Source organism: Medicago sativa, chromosome 3, assembly GCF_051527215.1.
Source record: "Medicago sativa cultivar Bolivia chromosome 3, Bolivia_mono, whole genome shotgun sequence".
NCBI classification, from domain to species: domain Eukaryota; kingdom Viridiplantae; phylum Streptophyta; class Magnoliopsida; order Fabales; family Fabaceae; genus Medicago; species Medicago sativa.
In genome coordinates, this window is record NC_140751.1 from 44,073,990 (window position 1) to 44,087,374 (window position 13,385).

The following is a 13,385-nucleotide window of genomic DNA, read 5'->3' on the forward strand; positions in this document are numbered from 1 at the left end:
AATTCTAGCCTACTCGTTTTAAGATGTTTTATGAGATGTTTCAACGTGATACACACAGTAGGCGAATGTTCCAGTGAATGTTTCAACATTACACAAATAGATAAATAAAACACAAGAAAATGAAAGACAAGAAAGTAATGAACACAGTGAGTTTGTTGACCCAGTTCGGTGACAAACACACCTACTATGGGGGCTACCAGGCCAGGAAGGAAATCCACTAGTGTAGTCCTTATTCTATAGCTCTCAGCAAACTCCTCGTTTACACTAAAGATCTAGGACCTACCCGTATTGATTTCAACCTAGGAACTCCTAGATCTGAGATCCCATCTCACTATCCTATAGTCAGTCACAGCCCCTGTACCTTATCAGACTAAAACACAAACTCAAGATGAAGTTACCTTCAAACAAAACATCTATCACCATGCTTACAAGCTTTGGTGTAGTACACATGAGTATACAACTCAACACACAGCCCTTAACATGTATCACAAACGACACAAGAAAGGCTCACAAAAGGTACTAAACTTGCATCAACATGATACAAGAATAGAACACATGTAGACTCAAAACCCTAAAAATCTAAAAATTTTAGAATGACGGCTTGAATAGTTCATTAGGTCTTGAAGTCTCCCTTATATACTGAAGCAGCTCGGGTCAAATACTTTAGTTGGGCTTCAGAACAAAACATATTGTCCAGCTGATCTACAAAACAAGAATCAGAAACAAATATGGAAAGACGTAAAATGTCGGAACATCTTTAGGAGCATCCAAAACAGCTACAAATATTTCCTAAAATATAAACACAACTTTAGGAATATTCCACAACTAATTCTGTAAAGATATGCGCGTTTGTTTGGTCAACAAGATAAGGAAATATTGTTTCCTTTTAAAGATAAGGCGCATGTACAAATAGGCATGAACCCAGGCACACTGAACCGAGCCAGGATGTTGGAACATCGTATCCAACATCTTACAGACATGCCTGAACCATGTTGGAACATTGGTTCCAACAACAGAAACATGGATATTTGTTTTAGCAACAATGCAGCCAATACAAATACCCAACAATCTCCCCCTTTGGCAAATTTTTGGCTAAAACAAATTAAGGCCAAGTACAAAGAATATCGAGGGATACAAAAGATATCCATTTCTCCAAGAAGCATGAACACGTACCTATGAAGAAATAGCTAGCACACACAACCTAAAAGGATACCTTAGATACTATCATACCCCAATTTGTGACCTAAGACCTCACATTCATACGTCGTTTGACCCTGATTAGTCTTTGACCTTTTAGGGAAATTCGGCATAGAGGTATTTTAAAATACCTCATTTTTGGTTCCGAGTCAGGCCCTCTTCTCTATATTATTTTTAATTTTAGTTCCATCTTTTATTTAAATTTTTTTAATTAATTAACTTTAATTTCGTTTTTTAAATCTTTATTATTTTATCCCATTTTGTTTTTTTATTATTTTTAGTCCTTATCCTATTATTATTTATTTATTTCTTTTGTCCATAAGTCCAAAAAAGGATGTAGCTACCACACACAAACTGACGAACACGTTTCAATCTCATCAATCCAGCAACAACATTTTGTATTCTCCTCCCCAAGCCACAGAGTTTTCTGCTCTTCTTTAACAAACCCTAAACCCACATTGATACTATAAAAGCCACGCCCAATTCATCTGCAAAGGGGGGTCAATCTCAACTTCAAAGCCGAATTCAACACACATAAACCTGCAAAAAAATCTCGATCAAACAGCCTACACAATTTTACATAACCAGAACCTGCAATTTACATCATCAACCTCAAAAAATCGTATAACCTCAACACAACAAATCGACATAGCACCGAATCCACCACGAACAAAGGCAGCAACATCAATCTCAATCCGTCCGTATAACATATCACTACAAACCGAACATAAGCACCAAACCACGACGAACCGCACCGACTTCAAACAACCAATTTCAGACTTAACCCAACCAAATCCAACATTCACAAATCCGCCGAATCTAGTCACGCAAGCAACACAAACCAGAGTCGTACAAACCTCCAAACCGTTACAAGGTCGTACGAGCACCACGAACACAGGCGCGTCAACATCACGTCCAGAATCGAACAACAACGGTGCAGCTCAAACCGTTGCATCATCAACACCGTCATTTTGTTCAATACCGAAACCCAAGCTCAGGTCAGAACAACACAAATCCGAAAGGAAAATCGAACAAAGGTAGTAATTTTGCTTTTTTATATACATATATATATATATATATATATATATATATATATATATATATATATATATATATATATAGATCTAGGGTTGTATATTTAATCTTTGGAGATTTTAAGGCTAGAAATGAATAGAGGGGTTGTATATTTAATCTTTGGAGTAACCCCGAGAAAAATCCCATACATGACCGATGTACGTACATCGGACTCCCTCGGTGTCGTGCGGGTCCCTTACGGCTTGACCCGTTCCCCTTGGGTCGATAACCTCTTGTATCCCCCTGACGTGGATAACAAGAGACACGAACACCGCCATGCGGTTATAATCGTAGTTTTATCATCGTCAAAGATTAAACCTATTCATGCTTACATGTTTACCTCGGAACCTTGATCGATCTGATTAACGGTAATTTCATACTTGTTCGTGCTTGTACATACTTAAACATGGTGGAGAGAAGTAACTTATCAATCCATGGCTTACATACTTGCTCATTCTCGACAAGCTATGTCGAGGCTCTAGTTTTCCCTTGCTTAATGGATATCTTGCTACCCCAATTCGTATCGTATCATACCATGTCATTCTCTTATGTACCAAGTGTAACACCCCGTTCTCCCAACGTCGTAATATTAAATATAATATACATCAGAGTCAAACAAATAACGAGGTATTACACTACATATCAAAATTTCATCATAAATAGAAATAATACTATTTATTTAAACAACCATCAACCTCATAAATATCGCAGCGGAAATAATTCTTTTTAACATAATCCAACGTCAACATAACTTGGCACAAAGCCCTCAACAAAATCATAATTTTCATCAATATTATTCTTCAACATTAATAAACCTCCAACAATAAAATACTTGCATAAATACGATACATAAAGAATAAGGAAAACATTCGCGACGATCCCCATCCTAATATGTATCAGAGCCCTAGACACTTGAGCCATACCTACTAATCTTCAGAACCTGCAGGTTACCCATACGAAGGGCAACAATTTCAAGCAGAAGGGGTGAGATATACATCCAATAATAATATATAATTCATCAAATTAAGGAAAACAACAATGATTCAACAACAAGCATTATCAAGTTCATATATGCGTATATATATATATATATATATATATATATATATATATATATATATAACTCAGCATCATATTCATTTTCAACAACATTAAACAACATCAACAACTACACAAACGTCATTATCAACAATGAACACCAACTATTCAACCGACAACGACAATTAAGACAATGCAACTCCGACAACAACTAATGCATTATGCATGTGGTACCAACTACGCGCGTTGAATGCTAAGCATTCCAGGGCATAAGCCCCCACCAATTTGGATGGTTAAAGCATCCCAGGGCATAAGCCCCCACCAGTTGATTGACTAGCATTCCAGGGCATAAGCCCCCTCTAGAACATGAGTATGCAAATGGACTCGACTAGTGTATATCAACATACAACTCCAACAACATCTCCGACCACAACAATGTGCCTAATCATTTATGACACATAACCCCACAACTTAAACAACATCGACAAAATAACACCAAACAACGGAATTCATCGACATAGCACATATACATTAATTGATTACATTCATATCAAACCAAAACATTCTTCAAAACAAATCGAGTTTGACCGGTAAGACATAAGCCAAATACTCGTAAAACACTTCAACTGAATCCCTAATACTTAAGTTTGAAGTTGGGAAACCAACCATAAGTTTTTGGACTAACTCGGAATTAGTATGCTGAGTTTTTCTTAAGTTTTCTCAAGACCCATCTGGACTATTTACATCATAACTCAAAATCTACAAATAATTTTCTAGTCACTCCAAAGCCATTAGGAAGCTAACTCAATTATCTACAATTTTCATGTTTACACCGAAAGCTAATTCAAAACAGAAACGGATGAAAAAGACGCAAGAACGCAAAACAGGGAAAGCTGTCAAATCGGAGTAGGATTTGGAAAATCGGAGCACGATTTTCTGGGTCAAAATTTGCATTTTCATTCGTAAATAATCGGAGCATGATTTGGCATAGGCTGTTACGATTTTTGCACCATTTTTCACCCCAAAACCCAATTTTTGATCCCCTAATCACCCAAAATGAATTAGGACAATGTTTACAGGTTCTATATACAACATAGCAACCAAAACAACATAGAAACATGCATCAAACAACACAATTCATCATATTTTCCTCAATTAACATAAAACTTCTAACCTGAAAACCAAGAACAACAATTCATCAAAAATTACAATTATATATACATATTATTGAAAGGAATCCCACCCTTACCTTAACTCCGTAAAATCTACAGCAAGAAATGGTTGGATTCTCTCTTCCTAGCACTTCTCCTAGCTTTCTCTTCTTTCTCTCAAAAACTTCTTTTTTCTTGTTTGTACGTGAAAATGTTTTGTCTTACTTTTCTTTCTTTTACTCAAAAACTATAACATCCCCTTTTCTCACTTAACTCCCACTAAACTCACATAATTACTACTTAATTCCCATTAACCAAAATAATAATATTTTACTCCTATTTTATTAAGTAACAACATATATTTAAATAAAAACATCACACCAAAAGTCATATATTTCACATAAAATCATATATATAACAAATAAAGTCATATAAAAATATTCACACATCTTCTAAAAATAATTAAATAAAAATGGGGCGTTACAACTCTCCCCAACTTATAGAATTTCGTCCTCGAAATATTACCTCAAACAAACAACTTAGGATATGACTCCCGCATCTTACTTTCCAACTCCCAAGTTATACTTTCACCAGTTACTCCACTCCAAACAACTCTCACTAGAGGTATCTCTTTGCCTCTCAACGTCTTCAGCTTGCGATCATCAATCCTCAAAGGTAAAGTCTCCACCGTAAGGTTGTCTCTAACTTGCACATCATCTCTAGGAATAACATGCGAAGGATCTGCTACATATTTCCGAAGTTGCGACACATGAAACACATCATGCAAATTCGAAAGATGTGGTGGCAAACCAACTCTATTAGCCGCCGTGCCAATTCTCTCAGATATCTGATAAGGACCAATAAACTTTGAAGTTAACTTCTTGGACTTCAATGCACGACCCACACCGGTCATAGGAGTGACTCTCAAGAACACATGGTCACCCTCTTGAAACTCAAGGTCTTTTCTACGTTTGTCATGATAACTCTTCTGTCGACTCTGCGACGCTTTCATATGCTCTCTTATCACCTTGACCTTCTCCGTAGTCTGCTGAACTATCTCTGGTCCCAACACAACACTTTCACCCGACTCAAACCAACAAAAAGGAGTTCTACACCTTCGACCATACAAAGCTTCGAACGGTGCCATGTCAATACTCGAATGGTAACTATTGTTGTACGTGAACTCTATCAACGGTAGATGACTATCCCAAGCTCCACCTTGCTCAAGTACACATACCCTCAACAAATCTTCTAGCGACTGAATTGTTCTCTCCGACTGACCATCAGTTTGCGGATGAAAAGCTGAACTCATCCTCACTCTAGAACCAAACGCCTCTTGCAAACTCTTCCAAAATCTTAAAGTGAACCTCGGATCTCTATCCGACACAATACTTGACAGAACACCATGCAGCTTCACAATATTACGAATATAAATTTCCGCCAACTGAGCTACCGAATAAGTAATATTAATCGGAATAAAGTGTGCCGACTTAGTCAATCTATCGACAACAACCCAAATGGCATCATGCCCTCTTTGAGTATTCGGCAAACTCGTCACAAAATCCATGAAGATGATATCCCATTTCCATTCAGGCACATCTAATGGTGTCAACAAACCAGCAGGCTTCTGATGTTCAACTTTCGATTTCTGACAAGTCAAATACGCATATACAAACCGCGCGACATCTCGCTTCAACCCGGACCACCAAAACAACTTGTTCAAGTCATGATACATCTTCGTAGCTCCCAGATGAATACTCAAGCTACTCCTATGACCTTCTTCAAGAATCATCTTTTTCATCTTGTCGTTATCAGGAATGCATATTCTACCTCTGAATCTCAACACAGCTTGATCCTCAACTCGAAAATCACCATCTGCGGTCTGATTACTAGCAACCATCAAGTCTACAACTCTAGCCACCTTCTCTGCCTCATATTCTACTCTTTTTGATCAAATAAATATTTCAGAATTTTATGATCGCTAAACACCTCAAATCTGGAACCGTACAAATAGTGCCTCCAAATTTTCAACACAAAAACCACAGCAGCAACTCTAAATCATGCGTACGATAATTCTTCTCATGAATTCTCAACTACTTATAAGCATAAGCTACTACCTTACCATCGTGCATAAGCACACCACCTAAGCCCAACTTGGACGCATCACAATATACCACAAAAGGTTCTTCTGGCTTTGCTAAAATTAAAATCGGAGCTGTCGTCAATCTTTGCTTCAACTCATTGAAACTACTCTCACACTGAGCATCCCACACAAAAGCTTTACCTTTACATGTCAACTGAGTCAATGGAAGTGCCAACTTCGAAAATCCTTCAATGAATCTATGGTAATAACCAGCCAAGCCAAGGAAACTTCGAATCTCTGTAACTGACTTCGGAGTCTCCCATTGTGATACCGCTTCAACTTTCGACGGGTCAATTGCAATACCACTACCAGAAATAATATGGCCAAGAAAACTTACCTCACTTAACCAAAACTCACATTTCGACTACTTTGCATACAACTTTTTTTCTTTCAGCACTTGTAGCACAATCTTTAAATGCTCTGCTCCTCTTCGGTCTTAGAATAAATTAGGATATCATCAATAAATACAACAACAAATTTATCCAGAAAAGCATGAAAAATCTTGTTCATATACTCCATAAATACACCAGGTGCATAAGTAACACTGAAAGGCATCACTTTAAATTTATAGTGACCATATCGCGTCCTAAACGCCGTCTTCTGCATATCTTCATCCTTCACCTTAATCTGATGATAACCCGACCTCAAATCAATCTTACTAAATACACGAGCACCCACTAACTGATCCATCAAATCATCAATTCTCGGAAGTGGATACCTATTCTTTATCGTCACTTTATTCAACTGACGGTAATCTATGCACAATCTCATGCTACCATCCTTCTTCTTTACTAACAATATCGGCACTCCCCAAGGTGAAACACTCGGTCTTACAAACTTCTTATCAAGCAAATCTTCTAACTGCTTCTTCAATTCTGCCAACTCGGCGGCTGACATACGGTAAGGGGCCATCGACACAGGCTTCGTACCCGGCACAAGATCAATCGAAAATTCAACCTCCCTCTCTGGTGGTACATCAGGAATCTCATCAGGAAACACTTCTGGAAATTCATTTACAACAGGTAACCTATCAATCACAGTCTGATTCTCTATAGATAAATACGCCATTAAAGAAAACATCAAGTTCCGATCATGCTCTAACTGCTTCAGCTGCTTAGTAGATAACAATTCTGCTCCACTCTCTTCTTCGGCAGAGGAAAAGTACACCGACTTACTAAAATAATTAATATGAACATGGTTGTACTCCAACCAGTTCATACCAACACTACTACAGAAACAAGTTTTTACATCAGTTGGAAACAACTTTTCACATCAGGTTCGAACTGATGTGATAGCTAAATTTCCACATCAGGCTTTTTTCCCACTGATGTAATACGTTCTTTTTAAAATTTAAGATCAGGGTTTTCACTTCAGTTTTATGATAGAAACTGAAGTTAAATAATTATATTTATCATCAGTCTTCTATCCCACTGATGTGAAAACTACAGTTTTTTTTAAAAAAATTATGCTTTATTATTATTGCTTACAAAATCAGCTTGAGACCATGTTCTTTTCTTTTATTTATATTAGAAATATGAAGGAAAAAAATGATATTTTAATGCTAAAAAGGAAGCTAAAAAGCTAACATATACAAAATTTAATTTATAACCCTCACTAGTATACAAAATTTAATTTATAACCCTCACAAGTATACTAAAAAGCTAACATATCTATCTAACACAAACATAATGAAATAACATGAGTGTCCCAATCAAAGTAGCATTGTGAAAAACAATGACCCCTTCCTAATGAAGATCTGTATACACACCTGGCTAATAGCTTGAACCAAGAATTTTGATTTGTTGCATTAACAAGCTCAGCGTCAATTCTTAAGATATGGCCCAATTCTCACAATAATTTTACCCGTAGATATTACACACAAAAACTGAGAAAGTAAGTGATTCCTGCATATAGAAATTTAAATTAGAAAGTAATACGGTGATAAGAAGATGCAGGGAAGAGATAAAACTAGCATACATCTTCCAGATAACTGTCTTGAGAAATACTTAGAAATCAACAACCGTCAATATTCTTTAAAAATCTGCAAATAGCGTACCAAGAAGATTTTAGTACTACAAAATTCTTAACAAAATTCTAACTCAAAGCCATAGAGAGATAAATTCTCAACTATATTTGTCCTAAAGGAACACCTAAAATCAGTACCAACCAATTATACTTATTATGTATGCAAGTCCACTCGTCCTGAACTAAGTTTGTAATTAAAAAGTGTGGCCAGAAATCATTAATGTAGTTAACACCTTACAAAAATTATGTCGTCAATGCTCTAATCACAGTGCCGTTAAAATAAATCAAAATTTTTCAAAGAATTATAAAAGGGAGATATACCTCTGGAAAATATTGAAAATCTCCACCCGTTGCATTTAGCAAAGCCAATGAGAGAACTCTATCAGGAACCATTGCTGCTATTTTACAAGCTATCATAGATCCTGTTTCAATAGGCAAACACAATTAAAAGTAAACAAACAAAAAACTCAAACTAATCAAATATTAGGACAAACCATCTGAATTTTAACTAAATCAAAACTCAATAAAAAAGACAGAAACACAAAATAGTAGCCCGTTGAGTGCCCAAAAACATGAGCCTTTTCCAACCTAAATGACCCAACAAAGTAATTGCATCCTTGGCCATGATCTTTGTTCTGCACCCAACAATATTCAAATTAACGTTGCACCAATACTTCATACTGATGACATGTCTGATGTTTAGATACTTTTTTTTTCAGAAACCCATATAGTTACATTCAGAAACTTTTATTTTTTAAATTATTATCAAAATTAAGTAAAGAAGAAGCCACACAATATATCATTCGCATAAACAATCTGAAACTAATAAATAAAAAAGACCAATAGAAACTTAAAGAATAAAAATGGAGTAAACCTTGATGATCAGACTTGCTAATGGGCACAGAGCTCCAACCCATGTCCCGTCATTTGTAGACCCTACCCTTGTCAATTCAATCCTAACCATTCAATTCAATCTCCACAAAATCAGCAAATTACATGAAACATAGCACCACAAATGCAAATTGAATGTGTTTTCCTACTTACTATGTTCAACAAAAATACCATCAAAGAAAATGATAGACTTCCCCCTCTAAATGTGAGAAAGTTGAAAGACATGGCACCACAAGGTTTGAAAGTAGGTAATAATAGAAAGACATGGCTTCATGGAGAAAGTTGAGTTTTTGAAATCTTAGAATCAGAAAAGAAACAAAAATCTTACTCAAAACTAATAGACTAATATAATTCAAAATGTGATTAAATGCACCATGAGTTCCTACTTTATCCAAACACAACTAAGGACAATTGTTTTTGGTACATTACTACTATCTTTTGTGCCTGGGGACATTAAGCATATAGTGTTTGGGTAATTCATTATAAGGATTGTATCTGCCATGGGTAATTCGTTATTTATCATAAAATGAATTACATATTTAATCTCTTAACTAAATAGGGTATATAGTTCTATTATCAGTTCTTCCATGGATTGTTATTTTGATTATGCTGCATTTTCTTGGCTTCATGGACAAGGTTTTCGATATCACACCGTAATAAATCACACCGTAATGAAAACATAGCTAGGCCTAGACCTATGTAAATAATGAAATTCAGATTATAAGTACGACCTGTTTGAATTGGTTTATCTGAGTTTGTCTACCATAGCACTGTCCGTCCTGTAACAGGAGATGGCATAGAATTATAGAACAAAAACATGACAAACCAGTAAAATTGGATTCAATCAGATTGTACACTAACTACCTCGTAGCACGATATAGAGGGTGATACCACATCACATAGGCTCCTGGTACACCGGAAATGAAGTATATGATAGAAAGAAACCATATTGACAGACCTACAAGGTAAAACAAATTTGCGTGAAGAACAACATGGATGCATGCCTACTATAATGGATGATAAGATACTAAGATATAACACAAACCTTCTCCTTTGAGCCAAGCTACTGTAACGGCCGCAATATTATATAAAAGACAGAAAATCAAACCTGCAGATTGTTACAAAGTTCAAAACTAAGACACTCGATAATTAAAGAAAATTGTCATAGAAGGATATTTAAAATTTTAAGGAAAAAACTTGTGCAAAAAGGGGGAGGTAACATTTTGTAATTGTATTCATTGAGAGGAAAAGAATGATAGATACATCGCTCATTTTGTTTAAAGTTACAAAATGATACATGAATTTTAGAAGTCATCGTCATGAAATTTATCGAAGCAAACTTGGCCGATACTGTACGACTCAACAGAAGGGCATTCAGAGTATTCAGTTTTTATGTTGGTGCAGCATAACAGGTTTTAGTATATGATGGACAAGAAGCAGCATCATTTGTAGTTGTTTCTGCTGATGATATAGATATTGCAGAGTGAAAGAATCTTTGGTATGCCTGGGCCGGTGTTTTTGGTGTGTCTGCTTTCGTGCTGCGTTGTGTGGTTATCATGTTCATCTAACTTCTATATATACTTTTCATTTGGCTATTCTTTAGTACAACTTGCAATGAAGTTTAGTCTCATTTCATAAGAAAATTCTTTTGCTTACCGAAAACAATCAACATGAAGCTAAGAAAACAATATTCATATATGATAAGAAGCAAATTATATTTACAAGTCACTAGTACAAGGATGAATTTAATGAGCAAACTACTTATCAAAATGAAACTTCACTAGTACAAGGATGAATTTGTAACTTCAGTTATGGTTTTATGCATATATATGAATACAAGAAGAATATGAAATTGCCTTTTTGTCCAAATGTCAGAAAACAAAGAGTTAGTTATCACTTAAACACAACCTTAGAACAAAAAGAAGGGCTTCAGACTCGGTTTGGTTCTTTACCTCTTGACTCAAAATCCGGTTCGGCTTTCATTTCTCCTTCTTCCGTTCGGTTTCACGCCGGCTTGGATCTTGTGATTATCCTGAGAAATAAAAATAATACAATGAATTTAATTTGATACAAAAATTAATTTAGGGAATCATTATCATTAAACAAGACAACAACAATAATTGAATTAGAGAATATTATCATTAAACAAGACAACAACAATAATTGAATTTAATACCTTCAATGTTCCAATCTCAGGTTCATAACCATGTTTTCCCACAGTCATGTTCGCATCCCTGGAAGAAGAATCTAAAAATTTCAGAGGCAAACAGAACAATTTTTAACTTCAATTACATTGAAAAAAGAATATTATACATAAAACAAAACTGAAAAAAGTCATTATTAAAAAAAAACAAACAAAAAATCAGTCGTATTAATATGAGAAGAGATTCAAGGATAATGACAACAAACATCATAAGAAACCCAACCACTGAAACCAATAATTAACAAAAATGACCAAGAAAGATATAATTGAAATATGTAACGTAAAAATTTCAGATCTAGAAAACCAAAAATCAGTGACACAAAACCAAAAACCCCACACGCAAGGGATCTAGAAAAACAAACTAAATACAACAGACAAAAAATAAAGAAAGATCCACACAAAACAAAAAACACTAATCACAACAAAAAGAGACGAAGATTAATTCGAATCAAGGAAAGTCGAATTAAGATGAAAATTACGAAAAATAAACAAAACAAATCTCAGTTCATTGAAAAAAAACTTTTTAAAGATTAACTAAGGAAAGGACGAGAAAAGCTATGAATTAAACAAATAAAAAACCAGAATTAAGATTCGAAATAACGAATAACAAACAAAATAGATCAAAAAGTAGAAGAAAAAAATAGTTTTTTTAAGAATCAAAATTAGGTCAAAGAAAGCAAAAAAAAAAAACTCACTTTGAACAATAGAATCTAACCAATTAACAAGTTTTGTACCTTGATGCTTCGATGCGAACCGATTTGAAGAGGTATTGTGATGCTGGATTTCAAATTTGTGTTAATGTCTGTGGTTTTGGTCGAATCACTGTGTTGTATGAATGGATTCGTGAAATAGGTTTAGGCTACTGTGTTGAATGAACACGAGGAATGAATAGTTAGATAAAATCGAAGAAGAAGAAGAAGAAGGTTGCGTTGCGTTTGGTGGGATTGGGAACTGTGATTGTGATTAAGCTTGGACGGTGTGGATGGGAGAGACGGTGGTGGGTTGGGATAAGGTTTTTGACTGGTTCGATTGAGTGAATAAGTGAGGAAGGTAAAGTGTATGTGTTTCACGATAGAGAAAGGGGGATAAGGTAAAAGTTTTTACTCAAATTGCGAAAATGCCACCGCGTTTTTTTCCCTTCATTCCAATTATCCACTAATGTAAATGGTACATGCTATTAAGAATTCCCCTCATGTGCATATCTCAACTGATGTAAAAGCTCACAGTTTGTATGTTTCCCTTCAGTTATTTTGTAACTGATGTGAAAACTAAAACCCCCATGATGTAAAATATATATTTTGTAGTAGTGCAAAGATCACATCCATACCCAACAACGGCAAACACACAAGATCAACCTCAAAATCACTACCAAACATGGATATAGGACAACTCTGACAAACAAGGGAAGTAGTCACTGAACCCTTAGCTGGAGTTTCAACAACCATTTCCCAACCATTTTAGAAATTCTACACAACAATAACAATCAGAACAACAAGGACAATACAAAATTGTCACACAACACTACTAGGCTCGACACGACTCTACTAATTGGCCGGACGGACCAACTTGCTCTGATACCAATTGTAACACCCCGGTCTCCCAACGTCGTAATATTAAATATAATATACATCAGAGTCAAACAAATAACGAGGTATTACACTAC

At 35.4% G+C, this 13,385-nt stretch overlaps 1 long non-coding RNA gene across 3 annotated transcripts; it reads right to left on the reverse strand.

The window, feature by feature from the left end:
• Positions 1 to 3,017: 3,017 nt before the first annotated feature.
• On the reverse strand, positions 3,018 to 12,746 carry LOC146937598 (uncharacterized). 3 transcript variants are annotated; one of them, XR_015033299.1, is made up of 11 exons: positions 12,457 to 12,746; positions 11,696 to 11,766; positions 11,472 to 11,551; positions 10,565 to 10,627; positions 10,384 to 10,477; positions 10,251 to 10,298; positions 9,503 to 9,584; positions 8,950 to 9,050; positions 8,581 to 8,644; positions 8,372 to 8,507; positions 3,018 to 3,211 (listed from the first exon to the last, which is right to left on the reverse strand). It is a non-coding gene; the product is annotated as an uncharacterized LOC146937598 (long non-coding RNA). The 3 variants fall into 3 exon arrangements; XR_015033298.1 differs by lacking the exon at positions 3,018 to 3,211 and having other exon boundaries at positions 8,178 to 8,507; positions 11,696 to 11,753; XR_015033297.1 differs by lacking the exon at positions 3,018 to 3,211 and having other exon boundaries at positions 8,178 to 8,507.
• Positions 12,747 to 13,385: the final 639 nt, after the last annotated feature.